General features: G+C 28.5%; 1 long non-coding RNA gene across 1 annotated transcript in view; it reads left to right on the top strand.

The window, feature by feature from the left end:
- The first annotated feature begins 3,962 nt into the window (after positions 1 to 3,962).
- LOC147812090 (uncharacterized) overlaps positions 3,963 to 25,287 on the top strand; it is a 44,254-nt gene continuing 22,929 nt past the window's right edge. Inside the window, exons 1-2 of the long non-coding RNA XR_015432896.1 lie at positions 3,963 to 4,051; positions 18,046 to 18,169. This is a non-coding gene — a long non-coding RNA (uncharacterized LOC147812090). The remainder of the gene's footprint in view (positions 4,052 to 18,045; positions 18,170 to 25,287) is intronic.

The raw sequence follows: 25,287 nt of genomic DNA, 5'->3' as shown, positions 1-25,287 counted from the left end.
CAATATTAATTACATTAGCGTATGAAAATAATAAATTTGAAGTAAATTAAGAAGTGTAAAAATAATAACATAACTTGGAAATATTAAAAAAAAATATACAGATCCAGATCAATATTCAAACGAAATTTATTCATCCACAATCACTTTAATGTTCGTATACATAGACAGAAGTAATAATTTTTAAACAAAATTTTAAAACTTAAATATAATATATTTTTTATACATATCACAGCATTCATTAAAAAAGTTCAAACTATTCACTCAAAAATATGATAGATAGTATGTTTTTGTTACTAAGAGAATACATTCAACCCAAACCTTTTTTTTCATTTACAGTAATTTAAAATAAAAATTATGTTATGACCTCAATGTTTACAGTTTTGAAATTTTGATTCATCTGAAAATAATTTTCAATATTTCAACAAGATACTAGATAGTAAATTTCTTGATATACTCTGCCTCATCTGAATTCAAAATTACAATTTAACTAAATTGCTTTTTTACAAACATAATTTACTACCGGATAAAAAGATTAAAATTTTATACAGCTTGGAAAAAAAATACTGTAATTTTTTTTACAAATTAGTAAATGATGGTGAGTATTGGAGAAAAACCAATATTCTTATTACATATTCCTTATTATACATTTTCTGGTGCTATCACTTTAACTATATCACATTTTTCAGTTGATTGTAAAAAACACAACAAGATTTAAAAAAAATTCACACAAATAAAACTTTTGGAGCCTATTCACAAAATAATAATTGTTTTTCCAAACACAGGTTCTTCATTCTCAAAACTTGAAACTATACACATTCCTTGTTTGTAAGCTGTTCTTGAAACTAGTACTTTTCAAGTGTGAAAAAACTGTTTATAACCTTCTGGAATTCTGGTAATTTCGGCAGAATAAATATTTTTATCAATAGGTTCGTCACTGGTTATAACAATATTTTTTCCAAAGTCTCCTTCTTGATTAAAAGCATTGAAGTTGTTGGTGCCTTTGTGCTAATGAAAGAAGATTAAAAATATTATAATTTATGCAAATAAAATGTACAGAAGAAACAAAATTTGAATCCATATTTTTTTAAACATAAAAGGATCAATCAAAGCAAGTGATATTTTAATTACTGTCATGTCATGTCGAAACCATGTAACTCCCTTTAAATTTCTTTTTTTTTTTTTTTGGTTTTTATTTTATTTTATATTATATTTTTAATGTGTTTTTCGATATTTGAAAGGGTCCTATAGATAAAAAATGCTTTTTTCCTTCGGGAAATCGCGTATAAAGAGTAAAAAAAGGAAAAATTCTGGATAATTTATTTATTTTATTTTATATTATTTTTTTAACTTCTTTTTCAATATTTTCGTTAATTTAGCGTGAATAAGGTGTTCTATATATAAAAACAGTACTTTCATTCACAAAAAGGGTTTTGGTATAGTATAAAATGCTCAAAAACTTTTCATACTAGGAAAAACTGTCTTCATGCAGCGTAAATGTATATAAAAAGGAAATGTGCATAAAAAATATGTAGAAATGAGTGTTATGTGTATAAAAAGAGAAACTTTCTCACTGATAAATTTGTTTTTGTGGGAAGGGAAGTTACAGACCATATCGATCTTCCTCTATGAAAAGGTATCCCATCATAGAATCGAGTTAACATGGCTTATATACTAGTGAATGGGAATTGTACTTTTGTAGTGGTAGATACACTACAGTTTTAATAAATCCTCTCTTGTTTAGACTAAGGAAAACCTTGTTAATGTATAATATAAGAGCCGTGATGGCTCAGGGGATAGAGAGTTCGCCGTCCAATGAGGTGGACTGGGTTCGAATCCCTGCGATGGCTGGTCGATACGAATTCAGCATACGGCTTGAACCAAATACAGTGCTGACGTTAAATATTCTCAGTGGCAGACTGATGGCATAGAGTTCCTTGTCGCGAGGCTTATCGTGGGAGGTTTTCGCATTTTTCCTCTCCATGTAACACAAACGCGCGTTAGTTCCATCTAAAAGTCTTCCAATAAGGCATATTTCTCCCAAAACTTGATCCAAGAGTTCCCTTGTTTTCCGAATTGAGTTCAAAATTACAAAACTACGGATTTGAATATTGTAGTTGTAAACTCAAAAAAGTGGGTCGGCTGTTCAACGACGGTTATAAAAAAAAGTAAAATGTACATTTGTATATTATAAACGGTGATGAACAACTGACCCAATTCTGAGTTAGCAGCAATCAATGTTCGATTCCGTAGCCTTGATCCACCGCAGAAGACAAGGAAACTCCTGGATCATGCATTGGGAGAAACTAGCCTTCGTGGAGGATGTTTTGATGGAACTAACTCACATTTGAGCTACCTGAACAGGAAAACCTGATATGGTTAGCATTTCGGCGAGGGGATTATAACCCACGTTCCGTCAACCACTGAGGATATATTACGTCAGAACTGTGATCGTTCCTAGAAGAATTCGTATCCACCAGCCGCCGCTGGGATTTGAACCTGGGCCAGCCTAATGGGAAGTGAACTCTCGATTAGCTGAGCCACTGCGGCTCCTTATTGATGTATTTTATAATGAGAAGGAACTTTTTTATTTCAAGTACTCAATTACGTTTCACTTTATTGATGCATTTCATTTTTTACTGACGTCGAACAGTCGGAACATTTTTTTTTTTTTGAGTTTAAGACTACCAACGTTCAACTTCATAGCTTTTTTAATTTTGAACCCAAGTCAGAAGACAAAGGAACTGGACGGAAAGAAATTGCCTAGTGAGGAACTTTTTGATGGAACTAACCCCAATTTGCGCTACATGGAGAGGAAAAACACGAAAACCTCACATGGTTAGCGTGATGGCGAAAATATTCTATCCCATGATCCGTCTGCTACTGAGGATATTTCACGTCAGCACTGTGGTCATTGTGCGGTGACTGCGGAAATTGTATCGACCAGCCATCACTAGGATTCGAACCCGGGTCAATTCATTAGAAGGCAAGCGCTCTATTCCTTGAGCCACCAATTACTGGTGTATATTATTTCATTTTATAACCTTCGTTGAACTGCCGACCCAATTTTGGGTTTACAACTACTAATGTTCAACTCCGTTGCCTTGTAATTTTGAACCAATCCAGAAGACAAGGAAACTTCTGGATCACTATCCCCAGAGGTATTGATTTGTTATAGGAACATGGAGGACTTTGAGACTCGACAGATTTAACGTGCATCAGTCACCATTTACTACACGGGGAGTCTTCGGCCGGTGGGGACCTAATTCACGACCTCTTGGGCATGAGCCCAGTGCCCTACCAACCAGACTATCCCGGCCTTTACTGGTGTATCGCATGTAATAAATCCTTTAAATGGAAATCTGATTTAAATGGCTTTTCTCTTGTTCATATTCAAGTTAAGCCAATCTTTAGATAACACACTCTAACATTGAAATATCAAAATGTTTAAGAAAAAACTCCACTAACGAGAAGGAGTTTTTTGTGATTCTGATGAAGTAGGTAGCAAAGGAAAAAGCTAGAAATAAAGGAAATACTCCGAGAGAAATTTGAACACGTTATATTTTAGTCAATAACAAGGTTATTCAATAACAAAAAATTGGAAAAAACACTTAATTTCGAAAATCGTGACCTACATAAAATCATCTCTTTTAATAAAATGCGTTACGTTTTCTACACGATTTAAATGTGTAGTAAAATATTTTTTTCTCGTATCGACTTCTGATTTATGTTAGAATTTTTTAAAGTGGCAAAGTATTTCGCAACTTATTTTAATACACTTCAAGAAAATCAAGATGTTAAAAAATACTATGTGGCATTTAAGTTCACACTTTTTTAATTAGCGAATTTCGAATTGGCGACTTTTGAGTTGGCGACTTTAGTTCGGCAAGTTCCAACTAGCAGACAGAAACAATATTAGATTATAACAACCCTAGAAAATCTTTTCAGTCTTCGCTCTCGTCTAGTAGAGTGAAAGTAAATTTTAAATAAATATTAATTTCTTGTTCATTTGTGAAGAATTTGAATTTTCGATAGGACTGGCGTAATCTATAATGTAAGTTTCAATTTTTCTTGATACATTTATTAAAGATGTTTATGTATGTATTTGTATTCGTTTTTTTCCCCATTTATTTTAGTATGATTGTTTTTTTGTCAATAGTTTTGTTTTCAGTTCTTTTTAATAAGAACGAATTTCGTTTTTTAAAAAATTGATGGAAATGTATTTTACAAGAATATGTATTAAATGGTTTACAAATATTGACTGTTTTAGAGTTATTTTAGGAAGGTTAGATGTTTAAACACACATGTTTAAATTTGTTACATGTAACATTAGTAAACATGTTAAAAAATTATAATTATTACATCCCGTATTGTATTTTTTTTATTTATCTTTTTCCGCTTATTTTCCTTTTTAACTTAGTTTGGCTAATTCTAATAGGTTCATCAAAGACGAAAGGTTTAGAAGAGATTTTAAATTATTGATAAATAATAATCGTTATCTTCCGAAATAATCGTCTGCTTTAAGAAGCTATTTACGATTTTTTGTTCTATATTGTGGGTGCTAGTAAAAGCAGCTGTTTGAAAAAGCAGGTTAAGTAAATATCAGTCTATTTTTTTTGAAAGGGTATAAGGGGTTGTTGATTACTAATTAAGAATTCGGTGATGCATCCATTTTCTGGAATGTACTCTTCCATAAGTTTGATCTTTCAAAACAAGATCGTTTGTTTCATTTAAAATTTGAATTTTAGTCTTTTAAAATCCTTCCCTAATCCTTTTACAAATTTTATATTTTTTTTCTATCCATTTTTTTTAATTGCATTTTTTAAAGATAAATGGAATATTTTCATTTTAAGATGATAGAAAAATTATTTATTGAAATTGTATTATTAATATTAATGTTTCGTAATAAAACATAATTTTATTTTACAAAACTGTAGTTAATATTTACAATATTACTTTTTACTAACTAGTCATTTTCACCAGTATACTTACTAATTTTATCTGGATAAAAAATTTGTTAGTAGATGTTTTGAATTCAGATGTTAATTCAAAACCAAACAGTTCATTAATAACAATAATAATAGCAGAAGGATGAAATAAAATCCTATCTTTTCAAAATAGTAAATATCGTATTAAAAATAATTTATTTCAATTAAACCCTTTAAAGGTTAAAGCTTCTATGAGAGAAATTCATTACCCCACAGTAATATAAACTTTTTTTTTAAAAAAAGAAGTTTATAATTACGTAATTCAAACGAACATATTTAATAATTTTTGTTTTTGTAATTGGCATATTATTGATTAATTTGATTCGTATGCGCCTAAATGTGAGTTGTCATAATTTTCTAAAAATCAAAGTAAATAATTGTCGTCTTTTTTATATTTATTTTTAAATACATACTTTCGTTTTAAAATGCCTTTCTTCTAAATTTAGAATATATTATTTTTGAGTAAAAAATGCTATAAAAATTGCCGTCTTTTAAAATGAAGTTTTCTTGTATTTGTCATATTTAAGAAATGGTTATAATTCATCAAAAATAAAGTTTCCTTTTTTCCGAAACTGTAAAAGTCCATAATTTCATATAATGAGCGGCATCTGTGTTTTCAAATCTATTTTTCACTTCAAATCTGATCTATCTCTAATGAATATAGAGCAAGAAATACCGAAACAATTAATGGAACCTGAAAGACTCAAAATGTTGACCTATCATTTTTGCCAAATCTTCAAGAAGAACGATTTTAGTCTCGGTTGTTTCCTGTATCAAAGGAAATAACTTACTTAACTGAGAACTTAGAATAACTTAGGGCTGTCATTTATGTTTAGTGTTTAATATAAGCAAAATTAATTTTATAAAGGATTTAACAAGGACTGAAATTTATGCGTAGTGTTTAATATAACAGGGTACATAGCGTTTTTAAAAAGTGCTTAAAGGTGCTTATTTTCGATTTTCGTTTTTTAAAAGCCCTTAAAGGTGCTGTTTTCATTGGGTGTTTTTAAAAAGAGCTTAATTTTCCCTTTTTCAAAATTAGATTTTTCCTATACTATGTTGATTTTCACTTCAAATTATGCAAAAAACACAGTTAATATTGTTCTTTCTATTCAACGTTTTCATAATTCAACCCCTATCTATTTCGGCGTATAGTCAGTCCGTAACGTAGGAAAACGTCATTCGTTTTACATAATTCAAAATTTCATGATTTTTGACAATTGTCAAAAACAATGCCAAAAGGTTTTTTTTTTGACATGACGGTTAAAACAATATAAAACTGTCGATTGTCAAAATCTTTCCAACCCTTACTAATTATGATATTTTTTTTAAGTGCTTAAGTATATTTTTTGAGTGCTTGAAAAATGCTTAAAATGTGCTTATTTTTTGTTGAATTATTTGGCTACGCACCCTGTATAATCAAAATCAGTTTTATAACTCCTTTAAAATCTTGCAATTTCTTATCGAATAGAAAATGCGGCACGGGTGGCGGAAACGCAAAATGTATGATTAAATCCGAATTCCAATAGTTTCGAATGCAAACTCACTCTCCAAATTTAAAATCCTAAATTAAAAATTTGGATTACTTTATGTTCTCGGATGTTTCTCGTTGGATTCTCGTCATGCAAAGTTGAGTTGAAAATTTCAATTTTGTTATAAATTATTTTATAATTTTGCCGTTGTAATTCAGCAGCTAATTTTCTGGCTATGGATTTTCTATCAGTTCTTCTTTTTTTGTTAATTCTAAGGGTTATTAATTTTGTTAATTCTAACTTTTAGGAGCATTTCCTTGTTAGCAATTGTTGCCTATTTATTTAAAGGTATGCCATGCATTTTATGCTATCTATCGATATTTTTTTAGCAAGAGGTACGCTGAAAAAACATGTTAATGCTTAACATTTAAGAATAATCTTAAGTATTTAAGAAATAGCTTGGAACTTATATCGGCAATAATTAAAAAAAAATTCTCTCGTGGGTCGTAACATATTCTGATGTGCATTGATTAGAAGGAACATATATAGTGAAACAATGGAAAATCTCAATATGGACGTTTTAATCCTTAAAAATCAAAATGTCTTTTTCATGTGCTTTGAGAAAAAGTAAAAATATTTATTCAAATATTAGAAAATGCGAATACGCAAAACCCTCATGAAAAGGATGTTATAAAATTAAGGGGTCCAAACTTTCGACCCCTCTCCAGCCGAAACATTTTGTCTCCCTGTAGATTTAGGAAAAACTATTGTGAACATATTTTATAGATTACTGCTAAAACCTATATTTTGAGGATCGCGAGTTCGAATACATAGAAAAAAATACATTTATATTTAGAAAAAGTAAGTTATGGTGGCTGATTTCATAACTATAAATATTGCTTGCGCGAATTAATTAGCATATTTAAGATTACACCTTCGAATTGTATTAAGTGACTCCTAGTACGTGAAAATCCAGTCATTAGATCAAAAGTATTCAGGGTGTTCACTTTTAATTTCACCCTCTGTGCATTTTTTCATAAAAGTTTCCCCTTTTTTGGAGCTAATTTATGCGGGCAGTTGACTGCCCATACATTAAGTATCTATATTTTTTTAATGAACAAATATTTTTTCCGGATATATTGAAAAAGTTTGGTAAATATTTGGAAGGAGCTTTGTTTTGAAACCCACTCTCAAGCTGCCTTACACTTCTTTTTTAATCTTTCTCTCCTAGAGTTGTAAAAATAAATTATTTCTAGAACCAAACCAAAAAGGTTTTGTCTATTATTTTACTGTTATTTTTGGGTTTTCTTCAGTTAAAAATGACTTTTTTTTCTGAATAGCTGGCAGGTCATGTTAAAATATCTAACATTGCAAACTTTTCTTTGAAAATACTATTCTATTTGCAAAGACTTTTTGTTTTGATATCATTATGTTCTGAAACCTGACGAAAAATATGAACATTAACTATGTAAAGTAATGAAGAAACATTTGAATATATATTTAATGGAAAGAAACTTTAAATGCGCAACCAAGGCTAAAGAGAAGAGCAAGTTAATTCATAGCCACCGAGAGTCAAGGTCTCTCAGTAGATTTGTGACGTCATCCTCTGAGAACCATAAGATAACGCTGTATTCAAATTTGTATTAACCCCTTAACGATCGGTTAATTTTCAAGAAAACGGTCATAAAAGTGCCTATTTTTTGGCTTTTGTATTTGTATTACGTATTTGATTAGTGCTGCAAGTAGTTTAAAATAAACTATCTACAATTATCTTAAAAATATCCTGGTACTGCCACCAGGCGTGTAAAATGAGAAATGAAATGTTTTCCAGGCAAAAGAAATGAATTAGTTTTATTCTTATTGGCGCGTTACTACTGAACACTCCAGCCCGTCAATATCACGGGAGCGAGAAATAGCAGGCGAAATCTCACCCCGTCATTTTCACGGGAGCGAGAAGGAAGGGGTTAATAATAGCAGCTAGCAAATGTGATAAATTCTGATAGATTATTTATTTTAACCGCATTTTATCATACTTGAATAAGATGGTGAAGATGATATTCCAAAGAAGGATTAAAATTTTTGAATTGATAATTGAAGAATTCTTTCAAAGATGACAACTAGACAGATGTTGAGTTCTTAAAATCGTCCGTTGCAAAGAAAAAATTAAACTTTCTACACGAGACACTCCTTACCCCTGTGGCAGAATCGTAGCGACACAGCGACATTGTCGCAGAATATTACAAAGTTCTTGCAGAAAGATTTTCTTTTAAGAAGTAAAAAAAAAAAATTACTATTCTTTTCAACAAAAGTTAACACGTAATATTTGAATGATGCATTTAGATAATCACTTTTTGACTAGCTCAATTTACGTCGATAGTATCGTAAATAGATGTAATGTTTCGATTGTATATTATTGATTTTCACGTGGATTTAATATCCAGTTACATTTAAACAATATGGAAAATTCGAATCGTGCATTTGATTATTTACTTTTTAAGGCAATAATTTTTGACAGTTATTGCTATTGATTTCTCCATAATTTTTAAATTCAATATTTTTTTACGATATTATTTATTATAACAACCTAATCTCCAAACGAAATACGCATTTCAGAACTCTGTTTCGCATGATTTCGTCGTCAGTTTTTTTTCGGCTATTACTACTAGCGATTTCATGATTTTTAATTTTTTTTTTTATTGTGATGATTATTTACAAAATGTGAAGAAGGAATGATTTCTGCATTGCTCCCCCCCCCAATTTTTTTTTTGAGAATATAACCCATAATATTGGAATAAAAAATTATTACAAGTTCTATTATAAAATGAAAAAGTTTTTTTTTGTAAACACAGCGCTTTTGAGATTTTAAATCAGTAAGATATTAGTAGTTATTCAGGGGTCTGTCCAGGCCGAATTTACTACCGTTTAGCGGTACCTTCACAAATTCAATTTTAGGAAAAACGGTAGTTTCACAAATTCAACTTTAGGAAAAACGGTAGTTTCACAAATTCAACTTTAGGAAAAAAATACTTTTCTTAAAATTTTATTTTTGTAACCCTTAAGACACGATAAATTCATATTTTTACTATATTTTTGTGTTGATTTTTTTTATATAATTTTTAATTTTTCACAAATTATTTCTAAATTTTCACAAAATAGGTACCTCTCAGAAAAACCTAGATAGACCCCTGTTATTATTAAAAGTATCTTGCTGAACGATAATAGTGCTAGAGAATTTTGTCGCAGATAGCTCGAAAAAATTCTGCCACAGGGCTCCTTCCACAGATGATAAAAAAGACACTCAATAAAAAACCTTGGAAATTTGATTCCTGAACAACAGTTATTATTTTGGAACAATTTAAAATCATTTGAAACATCCAAAGATTTAATTAATCGCTGATCAAGTAACTTCGTGCAATTATATGCAATAATATAAGTATAATTGAATGAAATTTTCTTCATAATATACAGTTTTATCTTTTTTTTTTATAACTTAGGGATAAAAATTTTAAAAAATGCAAAGCAAATAATAAAAATAATGGAAACAAATACAAGAAACGTATTAAAAAACTCTTGAAAATAAATAAGTGAAAAACACACAATATATATATATATATATATATATATATATATATATATATATATATATATATATATATATATCACGTCGTTGCAAAAACCTGCTGCGCACGCGCAACTCCTAAAGAGGTGAAATATGATGCCGTTTGATTTGGCGAGATTTATTAAAGTTCATTTAAAACATTTCCTTTCGAATTCTTCTTTTTTTTCTCGTACTGTGGCAAATAATAAGTTCGAATTTGAGACATTTTTATTGTTTAGTTAAGTTTGAGTGTAAGTAATTTTTCGATTTTTCTTATTAATTTTAGTTATATTTCTTTCATTTTCTTCCTATCTCTTGTTGTGAATTTTGTAAAAAACTTAAAACACATTTTTTATACAATAGCGACAATTTTCAGAGGCGTGACAGTATGGATATTTCGAATCTTTTAGTTTTTGCTTATTCCAAACGATTTTTTCAACGTTTTCAGATAATTGTAAAGAATTAATGTATTTTCTGTCGAAAATAAATGCAGAAAATTTAAGGCATTTCCAAAACTAAGTATATTTAAATAGAGTTTGTAAGTAAATTCTCATTTTTATCGAATTTAGCTTTGTTTAGCGGTTTATTATTTTTTCTTCGTCGTAATTTTTAATGTTATTGAAACTTATTGATCTAAGAATATTTGATTCTGTATTTTTGAGTTTTTTCCCTCCTTATTATGGGAACTTCAAAATTAATGTGCGTAACTCATCAAATCTCCAATTTTGTTCCATATTTATTTTCCTTATCTTAACATGCCTACTATAAAAAGTTAATGATCTTCTAAAATTTATATCGTTTGTATTAGGCTGGAATCTTGAAAACTTCGACATTTCTCCGACGAGCACTCAGAATTTAACAGGTACTTATTGCTAAATGGACAGTTTTGATCATTTTTCTGATCGCTAAAAGCAGCATTTATCGTCAATCGAAATATCGTCATCTTTCCGATTAGCTAGAATCTCAACTGGAGCTTTTTCACAAAATTGACAATGTATGTGTTACAAAATCCCTCAAATCCTCAAGCAAATGTCACCTTAATTTTATTGCTGGATAGAATTTTTTTTACCAAAAGAAATTGACCACTTTTCGCCTAGCTAGAGTTCTTAAATTTTCAATGGTGCTCGGACCTTGGCTACAGCAAGTAACTTTTTTTTTTTTTTTTTTAAAATTTGTAAGCTAAAGCTCCATTGTTATCCAAAATAGAAATTTTAACCACTTTCTGACGTAAATTCAAACAATAAGAAAAAGAAAAGTTATAAAATGTAAAGTTTTTAATATTTTTAAAGAAGAAAGTAATTCCATTGTAATAAATGCTAATACCCAAAATTACCCCTTCCCGTCTTTCAGAACATTTAGCCCTACATTTATGGTTTTAATTAAGGCAAAGATGAATTGTTTTCTTCTTTCGCTCAACTTCGACTTAAAAAACGTAATTTTTAAAATTTTAATTTTATTTATTATGAAATCTCTTTTTATGTGTCTAAGTATAGTAGTACATTTGATAAAAATAGTTGTTTTTATTTTAGAATACAGCTTCTATTATAGTTCTCAAATTTGAAGTAACTAATTTAAAGTGAAATTTTTTTTCTCTATCTGCTTAATCGATGTTTCCGATCTGAAGCATAGAAAATGACATTTTGGCAATGCATTGTCTTATAAAATTTAAAAAGTACAAATAAATCAAGAAACCTTTTAATTTAGTGATACAAAGGTTTCACGGTAAAATGAATTTGGTGATTTAAAAACGAAATTTATAATCCTTAGTACGTGAAGTTGAATTTGGCGATTAAGTTATTAATACAACGGTGTTTTTTTATTGAGTGGTAACCGGTTGAAATGCAAGTTTTAAATAAAATATTGTTCGCCTATTTTTGTCGACTCCTGATTGAATTTTATTCTGGGTATCCTAACCTTAATATTTTATTCTAACCTTAATATTTTATGTTTAACTAGGAGACTCAATTTTCCAAAATGTTTTTATATATAATTAATTCTATTAAAGAAGTTTAAAATTGATTATGAGAAAAACCATTCCAAAATCAAACCTATTATATTTTCTTCCTTTTTTTTAAATTGTTTTTTCTTAAAACATGATGTTATAATGATAAATATAATACATTTTTTAAAATAATATTATCTTAAAATTTAAATAACATCCTTTTTAAACTAAGAATAATATTTTTATAATAATTTAGAAGAAAAATCATTATCAATATGCTTATAACGCAAAAAAAAGGTGGAAAGGAAAAAGCGGCCACCAATAAATCTACCTCTAGTGGTAAGTGGTCACCCGATAAATTTCACAATCTTGCCCCTTATCGGTGGATTTTATTTTTCTTCTATAGTAATTTAACTATATTAAAGGATTATATTTACTTTGATTTGACAAAACTATTTAACATGAATATTGTTGTTACTTTTGAAAAATCTTTAAATATGTTTGTTACAAATCTTTTGAAAGTAAATACCTACAATGACTTTGAAAATAACTTCATTTTTTTAAGTTGGATTAAATTTTTATTCCTCTCCTTTTCCTTACTAAGATTTTTATTTTGAAAAAATTACTACAGAAATGTTTTGAGAGAGGAATTATTAATCTATAAAAACTAGAATTTTTTTTAAAAAAAAGTTCTGTTTTCTTAATAGTTTATCTGTCAGTTTTATTGCTTGCATATTAACTAAAATTTAGGTACAAATGTCCAAACTCACGGAACTCCTGTGATCTTTCCACGGTACCCATAGGGGTCTGCGGAACACTATTTGAGTATCGCAGATTGAAAACTTTTCGACCGATTTTGTTCAATCTTTATATTTTGCCATTTGTAAACTTTACAATTCAAAGTTTATTTTTACTATTTTTGAATCAAATAGTAATTAATAAGAAATACTTGTGAAAAATTATTTGTAGTTTTTAACTATATTCGGTTAAAATAATTTTAGTATTGCATTTAAAAAAGGTTCGATTCGCTTAAGAAGTTCTTAGAAAAGTTCTTGATTAGTTAAAAGAAATTTTATTGACAATAAACTCATTTTAGTCATAAAATGTAGACCGGAAACGAATCAAACTAGGATGAAGTAAGGTGCTCTGAATGAAATTTAACCGCTCTAGTCAATCGGAAAGTTGACGACTTTCCATCCTGACAGGCACGGAAACTAGTTAACTAAAAGGTAGTAACAAAATGATTCTGTAAAAAAAAAACTTCAACAAAATTTAGAATTTTAGATCAAAAAGAAATTTATATAGATTTGAAAAGAAATTTAGAAAGGTATTGTTTTATTCGAAACAACAGTTTAAAAATTCGAGATAAAAAACAACGATTTCGAAAATTGTAAACCTATACAAAATCTTTTGTTTAAATAAAATACATAACTCATGGACTGCAATAGTGGCACAACTCAAAAAACATTAGTTTTGACTAAGAACAGGTGTAAATATGAAAATACACATTCTTTTCAGCAGCAATACTAGCACAACTTATTATTTAACTTAAAGATAATTTTTGTTTAAGCAAACTAAAGCATTTCTTATGCAACGAAACTTTAAACCCACTTATCTCAAAACATGATTTTTTGAGTTGCGCCGCTTTATCAGCCCATTAGAGACATTATTATGTTTTCGACCATAAAATTGAAATTAGAAATAAAATGTTTCGTTTCAATGTGTGATCTTTGTCAGCAGTTTTTAAAATAACAAAGCATTTTCAACACATTTTAATACTCTTTAGGAAACCCAAAATGTAAAAATTGTAAGTAACATTAAATTCAAGTTTTATTAATCGGGGATTATAATTTGGCGACTTTAGATTGGAACATTGCAAATGTGAAATTGCATTATTAAGATTATAGCAACCCTGGAAAATCAAAACTGAATTGAAATATTTTTTTAAAAATAGATAAGAAGTATTCTCTCTCTCAGTGGAGTAAATCGTATTCACTTCTAGATATGCTAGTAAAAAAAATGCTAAATCTGCGTTTATTACTTTAAGTTATTTTAAGATTATATATTTAAAAAATTAAGAAGATTGAAACTAATGAATTTAACAAGTAGGTTTCAATTTTACATTTTATAATGCTCGCAGAGTGGGGGCGGGGGAAATGTTAATTATAAATGGCCACATATTGTATGGGCTATAATATAGGGCTACATATTATACAAACTATAATATACAGCCACATTATATGGGCTATTTTATAGGGCCCCTTATTATGTGAGCCATTATATAGAGCTCCATACTATAATAGCTAATAAAGTAGCAACAACTACGGTGCTGAGGTATCAAAGGTATACAGTTAAGGTTAAAATCACTTTGGCATCGGGTTAACCGTAAGAGGTTTCCGCAGTTTACGCTTCAATGTAATACAATAGACAGCACTTGTCTCATCGATCACGATGTTGACTTAAAATATCCTCTGTGATAAATGGATCTTATTTTAAAACTCCTTGCCACTTTTCGTGGTTTTCCTCCAGTTGCAAAGCAAATTCTGGTTAGTTCCATCAATAGGGCCGTCCAGAAGGTTAATTTGTTCCAATGCGTGATCCAAAAGTTCCCTTGTATTCAGGGTTGGCTTTTTATTTCACTGCTTCGGAGGGGAACATTGAACCCTTAAATGGCTCTAAATTTTAACTTATTATGTTTTTTATCTATTTTAAAATATATTGACTAATATTGAAATGACCTACTTTAAAAAGTATGAAATTTTGAGAAAATAACTTAAAATTGGGAAGTTAGATAGATTTAAAACTATTGAAATCACAATGAATATTAAATTTTGAGTTCATGAAATAATAGTGCTAGCTCCATATACACTATTTGCACTTTTGTAACTAATTGATAGTAATTATGTATTCGTCACCAATTCATACAATTTTTAACTGAATTAATATAAAAAGAGCATAATTCCTTGTTCTGCCAGTTGCGAGTAAATAATTTTTGAATTTTATACAAATGTAAACATTTTAATAACTTATCCTTCCTAAAATAACCTAGTAAAGATTGAATAGCTTTACAACAAGTTAATACGTGATAATTACTCAATAATAACTATTCAATAACCAATAATAAACGACTACCATTCAACTTCCATCAAATTTTGGCATAAATCTTTAAAAAAAAAAAACATTGTTAAAGAAAAAAAACAATGCGAAAAAAACCCCAATTCAATCACAAATCTAGGCAAAATTATAAAATAAATGAAAAGAAAAAACAAATAGAAAACAAAAAATGCTACATTATATATAACGTGGCTCTATGGAATATTCGGTCCAATATATGCGTCCTACATTACAGACAACGTAGCCTTGTATATAAATTTAACCATAAAAATGCAAATTAATGAGTGCAGACGATATTTTAAGTTAGGAATCAAATTCAAAGACGTTCCTTTCCTCCTGTATAATAAACGTACCCCCCTTTTTTTATTGGATGGATTCCGAGATTTTCGATCCTCAAAGTATGGGGATAGCCGCAATCTGAAGAAAAAAAATATGTCTCAATAGTTTGAGCCAGAGAGCGGTCAAAAGTTTGAAGATCCTTACTTTAATTTTAAATATGTTGCCATATCTTGATAACATATAAACAGGGTTGGCAAGGTTTAGGACAGAATGGATTAATCCACGGTTTAAACCCTGGTTTAAACCGTCCTGTCCAAAATCCCTTTGTCCAAAACTGTCTTAAACTGTCCAAAACCCTTTTACTCAAATTATGTCACAATTTTATCTGAACAATATTTAAGAGGTAAAATAAATATAGAACTAATAACATATTGATAATTAAATATACTAGAGAATATTTGTTTTTAAAAGTATAATGTTTCATTAATATTGTTTGAATTTAAACAAAGGAAGATGAATCAGTAATCAAGTTCAATTGGTCCTCTCATTCAATAGTGCATAACTGAAGTTTGGCCTTGCCATACAGGTTAAAATATTAGGGACTAAGTGCTTGGTTCATCATAAACAGGTTTATTTATCTATAGTACTATTCAAGAATACTTTTATTTCATTCATGTTTAATTCTTTTAGCATAGTGGTGATGCATCACCAGTGTCAGTAACTGATGTTATGCCCTTCAAAAGTGTTAATACATTTTTCAGTTATTTTATGTTTTCAATTTAAACTAATATATTTATATTCAAAAACAGTTTTTTTAAAAAATAGATGTCTTTTTTATCATCCTGTGATGCAGAAATTAACATTTTTTTAAAAAAAATATTGTGAAAAAGAAAAGGTTAATTTTTGAACAAATTTAGTATTTTTTTAAGAAAAAGTATTATTTTTTAATATTGCCATATTTATCCTTATGCAAAAATATTAATTATCAGTATTAAAAGCATATTTATATTTAAAGGATTAGGTATTCACTTTTGTTGTTCAATGAATTGGGGAGCTTCAAAAATTATAAACCTTTTCCTATTATATTATACTATTTTCCTTTAATAAGTTATAGTAAATTGTATAAAAAATATCAAATATTTATTGATACATGTAATTATTATGCGTACAATGGTTACACCTATAGAATTTTTACCTTGTACCAGAGTTCATGGTTTTGGACACTTTAAGACAGTTTAGGACAGTTTTACCCAGTTTAGGACAGTTTTACCCAGTTTAGGACAGTTTTACCCAGTTTAAGAGAGTGAAACCCACGTGTCCTGTCCAAAACCAGTTTAGGACGTCCAAAACCCCAACCCTGCATATAAAGCTAATCGAATTATTTCATTGCTCAAAAACTGTGAAACTGATTTTACTCACCTTTTGTGTTTTGACATCAAAAATAACATTCGTGAAAATTTGTCTATTTTTTTTTTACTATTATTATATAAAATAATAAAAAAAGCTTAAAAAAGTTATTTTTTTGCAGGGACTTTCTAGATTAAAACAATTTAATATTTGAGTTCAAATTCTTTTCAATTATCTTAAAAAATCTCAAGATGCCGAGAAATACGTAAAATTCACATGAAGGAATATAACTTTTGGCCATGCTCCTGCTTTTAGGATTAAACTATATTTTGAAATAATTGGAACATGCATTGTTATTAGTTATAAAGCTCAAGATAGCATTTGAGCACATTAGTTAATTGGTTGAAACTTCTACTGACGATAAATTCCAGTTTGGTCACAAAATGGTAATACATTTTATGTGTGGAAATAGCGTAACGATATAAACTAGCATGAAGTTTGGCGCTACAAATGAGAATTGAACTGTCTAGTCAGACGGAAATGGGACGAATTTTTACAGTAAGGCACGTCCTCATAGGCACGAAAGCAAGTTAACTAAAACGTAGTGACAAAATCATGGTGCAAAAAAAAAAGAAGAAAAAAAATCGTAAGAAATTTGGATATTTATTGTTTTACTCAAAAGCAAGGGTTTAAAAATTGAAATAAATAAAACTATTTTGAAAATCATAACCAATATAAAATCGTCTGTTTTAATAAAATGCATCATTATGTTTCTGACTAAATGATTTAAATGCGTAATAAATTATTTCGTTCTCGTATCTAGTTCTGATTTATGTCAGTATTTTTCAAGCTGTGTGTAAAGCACTTTGCGCAACTTATATATACTTAAAGAAAATCTGGATTTTAAAATTCCGTGCAGCATTTGCTTCAAACTTTTTTAATCAGCGAATTTTAAATTGGCGACATTAGTTAGGAACTTTCCAAATAGCAAATGAGGGGGAAACAGTTGAAGATTATAACAACCCTAGAAAACCCAAGTTAGTACGTATTCTCTTTCTTCTAGTGAAGTAATTAATTCTAATTCGATGCATTCTATTGTTGAAATTTTATTATTTGGTTTTATTATCTATCTGAAAGAGCGTCATATATTAGATTTTTGAAAATTAGAGAAGATTAAAGGTAATGTTTTGGATTTATCTAGCAAGTTTCAATTTTCGTTTATACATTTATTGTATATTTGAATTTCTGTTTGTTTTTATTTTCATTTATTTTATAACTATGTTTAAAATTGTTATTTAATTGATTTAGGCGATTGCTCTGTTGCGTCACTCTAAATGAGTCTTCAGTATTCTGAAAAGCATTTTCTTGCTCAGTTCTCGATTTTGTCTTTTGTTGAGAAGCGTGGATTGCTTGTTTAATCTTTCCTTTCAATGTAAGTAATCTTTTATTTTTATTTGTCTGTATTAACCTATTTATAGCTAATATTATTTTTTAACTATTATTTTATTAATGCTATTTTTACGATGATTTAACTAATGTTATTTTTTATATCTGTGTTAAATTAAGCTATATTTTACTGTACTTTAAGCTATAAATTAAGCTATATTAGGCTGTGTTTAAAAAGCTATATTTTACTTTTGAAGCTTTTAAGGCATTGGGCATATTTTATTTCTTTATAAAGAAATACGTTTTGAGTTTTTCTTGATCACTGCATCTTTAAATGCCTTGATATATCGTCGCTTTGAAACTAAACCGTTGTAACTCAAAAAAGTCGAAAAATGAGATTTTGGGGTCATTTTGTGTAAAAAAAGTCACTCTTAAAGAAAAACAACCTGTTATCTTTATAGTTCCATAAAGTTAATTTAGAGAGCAGATAAATCGTCATCGCATTGCCGCGATTAGCATTAGCTCAGAAAGTTTGAAATCGCTCTCCTGAAAAACTTGCTTTTTTGATTTACCACGGTTTAGTTTCAAAGCGACGATATGTGACAATTTAAATTTTTAGATAACGAGTATTTATTTTCTGGATAAAAAAAAATTAAAACCGTTCGTATTTACTCTAGTAATATTTTTGTTATTAATTCCCTTCCTCGTTTTTTATTCCACCCCTCTAGAATTAGTTTATGTCAAAGTAAACAAATGCGGTTTTGCTATCTGAAGTACACAGTATCGTTTGGGTTCCACGCAGTATCGCCACTTCAAACTTTTATGTTATTTTAAGCTTAACATTTCATCAAATTTAACTAAGAATTTAGAAATTTTGCCATCTTTAATGATATTTTTTGTCATTTTTATCTATATCACTAAATAATACTTTCGCAAATATAAAATAATTTACGCAAATATAAAATAATTTACGCAAATATAAAATAACTTATTAAATTCGTTTACACAGATTTCAAATTTTGTAATTAATCATTATTAATCTTGTTAAAATCACCGATATAAATTCTATTGTTTAATAAGGTTTTTTCTTCATTTATTTATTTTGCGTTATATGTAATTTGATAACTTTTTCTATTTTACTTACTTATTGGTTCTTTAAAAAAAAAGATCAGGTGGGATAACTGATCAGCGATTTAACTTATGCGCTATTATTACACGAAGTGTAATAGAAAATCGAAGAAAAAACTGAAAAATCTATAAGAATTGCTATAGAAAAATTACATCTCCTGGCATGCTAAATTTTTTATTGCTAAAAAAAAAAAAAGGAGCACGATTCACACTTCAGTGGTGCCACAGAATAAGAATTTGGTTGATACGTCTAGTCTAGCTGCATAAATGCGTGTCATGAAAACCTGCTTAGGTTAGCTCGACAGCATGGGTATTCTAAACCCATGATCCGTCTACCCCTGAGGATATTTTACGTCTATACGATATGTATAATGTTCCATCTTGTTCGCATTAATATCATGTCGAATGCAGAGTTAGGATTTTTTTGATAAAAATGGTAGAAATTATGAAGAATTTAGTCAAGAACTCGTAAAACACCTTAAATTTATATTATTCAAAGAAAAAAAAAATGAGCATATATTTGTCCCAAATATTTTTTGTTGAAACTCTTTTTCATATTTCTGCATTTTTTATTTTATTTGTCCAACCCACAATTCTATTTTTGTGTTTATTAGTGATGTTTGTACTCCGTTGCAAGACCACTGCAGTATAGGATTTAAGTAATCAAACGTCACTGTGTATAGTTCCGTTTTATTTAGCTATCAAATTATACAAGTATGCTTTAAAAACAATATAAAAGCTGTTAAAAGTTAAACACGTCCGACAGAAATTTAATTCGTGCTATCCTTTACGATGTATATTCTAGAATTATTTGAAAAGGTAATAGTTTGGTCTTACTGGAATGCTAGACTTGGTGACAAATTTCGATAACTAAGGAGAACATTCGTTCTTCTAAAAGAAACAACTATATGACGTTTCAAGAACATTGGCTTTGATTGGACCACTAAAAATTGCGCATATTATGCTGACAAATCAAATTACCCTTAACAAAAATAAAGTGCGAGATAAAGAATATTTATGTTTCGCTGTAGAAGAATTTCGTCTGCAATAAACAACATTTATTATTTTTTCATCAGTTTCTTTAAATGCGAACAGAATGGCGTAGATTTGTTGAGATTTTTAGATACCATTTTTATTAATTCTTATTGCTTGTTAATTGATTATATAAGAAGTATTTTCCCCCCTCATTTCACACGATTTATGAAAGCAAATGAAAAGAAGACTTAACAACTTCGTTTCAAGAGTTGGCGTTGATATGTGTTCGCGCTAGGAGCTTGGCATCCATTTAGTTTGCACTTACAAGGGAAACTAGGGAAGTGTGATTCGCCAATTTTGAAATAAACTAGTGGGATGTATGCCTTATGAGGAATAATTTTAGGGGGCAACATTTGTTTCGGCCCATAGAAGGTCCTGTGAGAGATAAAAAATAATTCAATATATGGAAAAATAGGTATTTTATTACTTCAATGCAGACTATTAGTCATTGTAATTATCTCATACTCCAATTAATTTTGTGGTACTTTCACGTACTATATAATGCATATTTATTGTCAAAATTAATTTCGAAAATTTTATATATCTGTAGTTTTTTAGAAAAACCTGTTAGGTTAATTTTAAAAAAAAATTGACATCAAACTTTTAAAAAATTTAAAAAAAATTTTTTTTTTTCTAAATTAATTGGAGTACGTAATTGCAAATAAATAAATTAATTAATTAATAATTGATACACAATTAATTATTAATTAATTAATAATTGCTTAATGATTAATTAATTAATTTGCTTGCCAATTAATTTATTAATTAGAAAAGTAATTAATGAACCAATTAGTTACAAATTAATTGGAGTATGAGACAATTTCAATAACTAATAGTCTGCATTGAAGTAATAAAATGCTCGACTTCACGTGCACGTCGTAGGGCTACCGAAGCGGGGGTGCCATCCCCTCAGCAGAGGATCAAAATTGTGATGGTATGTCTTCGGATCATTCTCAGGGATGTTTCCCAGACCGTCGCCCATACCCCATTGAGCAGCTCTAGTGCGACGTAAATGAACTACAACAACAACAAGTAATAAAATACCGATTTTTCTATTTATTGAATTATTTTTTATCTCTCACAAGACCTTCTATGGGCCGAAACGAATGTTGCCCCCTAAAATTATTTCTCATAAGGCATACATCCCACTAGTTTATTTCAAAATTGGCGAGTCACACTTCCCTAGTTTCCCTTGTTAGATGCGAACAGGCTTTTTCAATAGGGATTGCCAGGATCCTGATTCCTCTCCCACGCATTTGATTGACCCCTGACCTGAGGGTCAGCTGGACTAGGGAGAGTATGAACTAGAAGGGAGCGGTAGAGCTCCGGAATTTAAATGTCATGTAGATTGCGTATAATTTCATATTTTATTTTTAATGCATAATTAATCCAGAGATGACGAAATAAATACCTGCAAAATCCTTTGTCATCATTAAGTGGGCTTACATAACGAACCAAATTTGTGAAACGTCTCGCAAAGATAGAGTGACACACTATTATTAAATAAATTGTTAAAAAATAATAAATATCTATAAAAAGTTATTTTCTGCATGGAAATTTTTTTTATTTCACTTAAAAACTTTTTGAGATATGGCGAAATACACAGAAAATGAAATTTACATTATGGGAATCAAAATTTGGATCACTCTCTTGACAAACTATGGAAACCATATTTCCCAAGTTGCGACTATCCTTTATATTTTGGGTGATCAAATATCCGAATTTGTTGAAAAATTCGTTTATCCTAATTTGTTTATCCTAAGATACATTTATCCTAAGATATCCAATTCTTTTATCCTAAGACGCAAAAAATAAATATTAGTAAATATATAATATTTTTTATTATTTTATGTAATAATTGTTAAAAAAATATTTTGAAGTGTAAGGTTCGCAACTTTTACATCATTTTTAAGAATATAATTTTAGATACAAACATTTTAGCGATTTCGGTTGAGCAGATTCTGAATAATCAAATTTTAAAGAGTTTTTTTTTAATTAGCTTTCTCAGGAACTATTCGACCGATTTTGTTCAACCTTTTTTAATTTTATCCATCGCATCACATGTTTATTTAGAGAAAGTATGCTATTGTGTCTGGTTTCGTAACAAAAAATATTGTCTGCACGAATTAATTTGCATATTAAGATTAAACTCTCGAATCATAAGTGAAATTTAATTATTGGATCAAAAGTTATCAGGATGTTCACTTTTTTTGTACATTTTTTTCCTATCATTTTCCACTTTTATGGAGCTAATCAATGAGTGCAACTAACTGACCATATATTGAGCATCTGAAATTTTTACTAAATAAAAATGAGCTTTTTTTTTTGGAAGGGGAAAGATATTGAGAAAGTTCGGTAAATATTTAGAAGGAATCTTAACCGATGTCCCCCACTCTTATGTTTCAGGGACATCTTACATTTAACCATTGCAAAAGCTCGTATTTTAGAAATGCTAATTTTATAAAGTTCAGGAGATATCTCTTCCCCTCTCTCCTGGATTATTTATAAAAAATGGTAAAATCAAATTCGTGAACACAAGTTATCGTTGTAAAAACAATACATTTGTTTTGCAAGAAATCGTTGTAAAAACATATAAATTTTTCTAAAAATTGTTGTAAAAACAAATTATTTCTAGAACTAAACCAAAATGGGTAAGCCTATTATTATTTTACTGTTAATTTAGAGTTTGCTTGAATATAATTAAACACTCAATTTGTTTTGAGTAACTTGCAGATGGAATGACACATGAGTAAAATAATTATTAACAGCAGTTGCTAAATTTTGCAAAAGTTGAAATTTAATTTTAAAAGAAAACTTTCTTTTAAAGTCGTAAGATTGCTTCTATTTAGTTAAATATTTCTCCATAATCATTATTTCTTCCATGAGTTAGATTTGGCGAGATGTATAAAAGTTCAAATTTCAAAATTAACATTTTAATCCTCTTTGCAACTACGATTGAAAACAAGGTAGTAGTAGGGAGGAAGGAGGTGACAGCTGTATTGCGTCACTAACTCTTAGCGAATCGGAAAACCGCAAGTACTTTAATTTGCATTTTCCTTCTATCTTATACCTTTTGAATGTTCCATGTATTGAACTGTGAAAAGAAAATTTTTTTCTTCCATTTTTCTTTGAAGTTCTGTTTTGAATGTAAGTAATCTTTTATATTTTTTTATTTGAAGACCTGGCTTTAAATACTTAAATGATTATTCAATTAAACATTTATTTTTATTTAGGGGTTTTAATTACTTGAGTAATTAGGTTATACCCGAACATTTACTTAAATTGAATTCGGATACATTTTGGATTTTACTTTATGGCCGTCGCTGAACAACCGACGTAATTTTGAGTTAACAACTTAAAAGTTGACTAAGAAGAAAATTGAATAAGAATTTTTTAAAAAAATACAATTGCAATTTCTATTTACACTTAAATTTAATTTAATGCAAAATATTCAGTACTTTTTATTTATATTAACTACGGCATCTAAAGGTAATTTATATTTTTTTAGAAAAGTATGCGATTTTATCGAATCAAGTTTAACTGAACTGAAAGTAAAATCCTCACTTTTAAATTTATTTATTAATTTTATTTTCGATATTTTAATTTCGAATTTTTCATTTAAAATCATTTATTTTACGCTTACCTTATTTTGATCACTAATAATGAAATAAATAAATTGAACTTTTTTTCTGATAAAAATTATCTTTGTGTTAAAAGGAAATTTTTTATTAAATTAGAAATCGATGTAATTACACTAAAAATGCAATTATTACGGTAAAAACTTGATATCTCAAAAACCTTGCTTTGTCAAAAAAATCCTTTTCCATCATATTTTCACCTAATATTAATATCGATTTTTATGTCGATGAGTTTCTTGTCTGAGCCTTGTTATGTCGAACTCTTTTCGAAGTAAAAAATGAATTATCAACGCGAATTATAACAATTATCAAATTAATTATCAATTTTAATAAACTCTATTAATGCAAGTTTATTGTAAACGAATTCTTTTGTATTTTTGTTGTTTTTAAAAATGAATTATAATTGCTTTATTTAGACTTATTGTCAACTATTATCTTTATTAAGATTTATTAAGTACTATGATTCTACGTTTCAGAATACTATTTAAGAATTTATTATTTTTTTTATTTTTTATTTTTACTTTTTAGAGCATATATTTTTGAACTCATCTCGAAAACTCGCTACTTCGAAATTATTTTTAGCGTCCCTTCAGCTTTGAGATATCGAGAGAAAAAGAACTTTTAGATATACATTCTTGTAACTTTATTAAAAGTAATATTACTGATTAAACTTGCTTTTTCAGGAAAAGCGTTTCTAAATTTTATTTGCTACGGTTTTAATTTAGACTGAAGTAATGTTTAAGCTTGTAACGTAAGCTTGAAAATTAAATCTAAGTTATTCAAAGTTTCAAAAGTATCAAGATTGATAGCTATATTAAAAAAAAAAAAAAATTGCTGTATTACAACTTTGCATTTTTTACCTCTGAATACCTCAGGGTTTTACCATACAGTCAATCTAAACAAAAACGTACAAATTTATTTTGTAACTTTGGATTTATGCTCACTTCACGAAGAAAAACGTGGTTTTATAGTAGTGTTCGAAATGTATCAGTGTGAACTTAGTTATTAGTATTATGAAAGATTTTTTTGCAAAATACTTAAGTTTTTTTTAAAGCTGCTTCCAATCAGTAGGAAAGCTGCAAAGTAAGTCTATTTGTGTTTTTACTCAACTTATTTGGCACGATAGCCAAAGGTGGGCCAGAGCCTTCAGTTGCAGATTTCGCCAGGACAACTTATTCTTCGACCTGGACAGCTTGCTTTCACCCCTATCACTCTAAACAAGGCTATTTGAGTGTATATATATATATATATATATATATATATATATATATAATATATATATATATATATATATATATATATATATATATATATATATATATATATATATATATATATATATATATATATATATATATATATA

This window comes from Parasteatoda tepidariorum, chromosome 4 (genome assembly GCF_982258835.1).
Source record: "Parasteatoda tepidariorum strain Cologne lab strain chromosome 4, Ptep-v5.0, whole genome shotgun sequence".
Taxonomy (NCBI): Eukaryota; Metazoa; Arthropoda; class Arachnida; order Araneae; family Theridiidae; genus Parasteatoda; species Parasteatoda tepidariorum.
The sequence above is the reverse complement of the archived record's forward strand: the minus strand, read 5'-3'. Positions and strand labels throughout refer to the sequence as shown.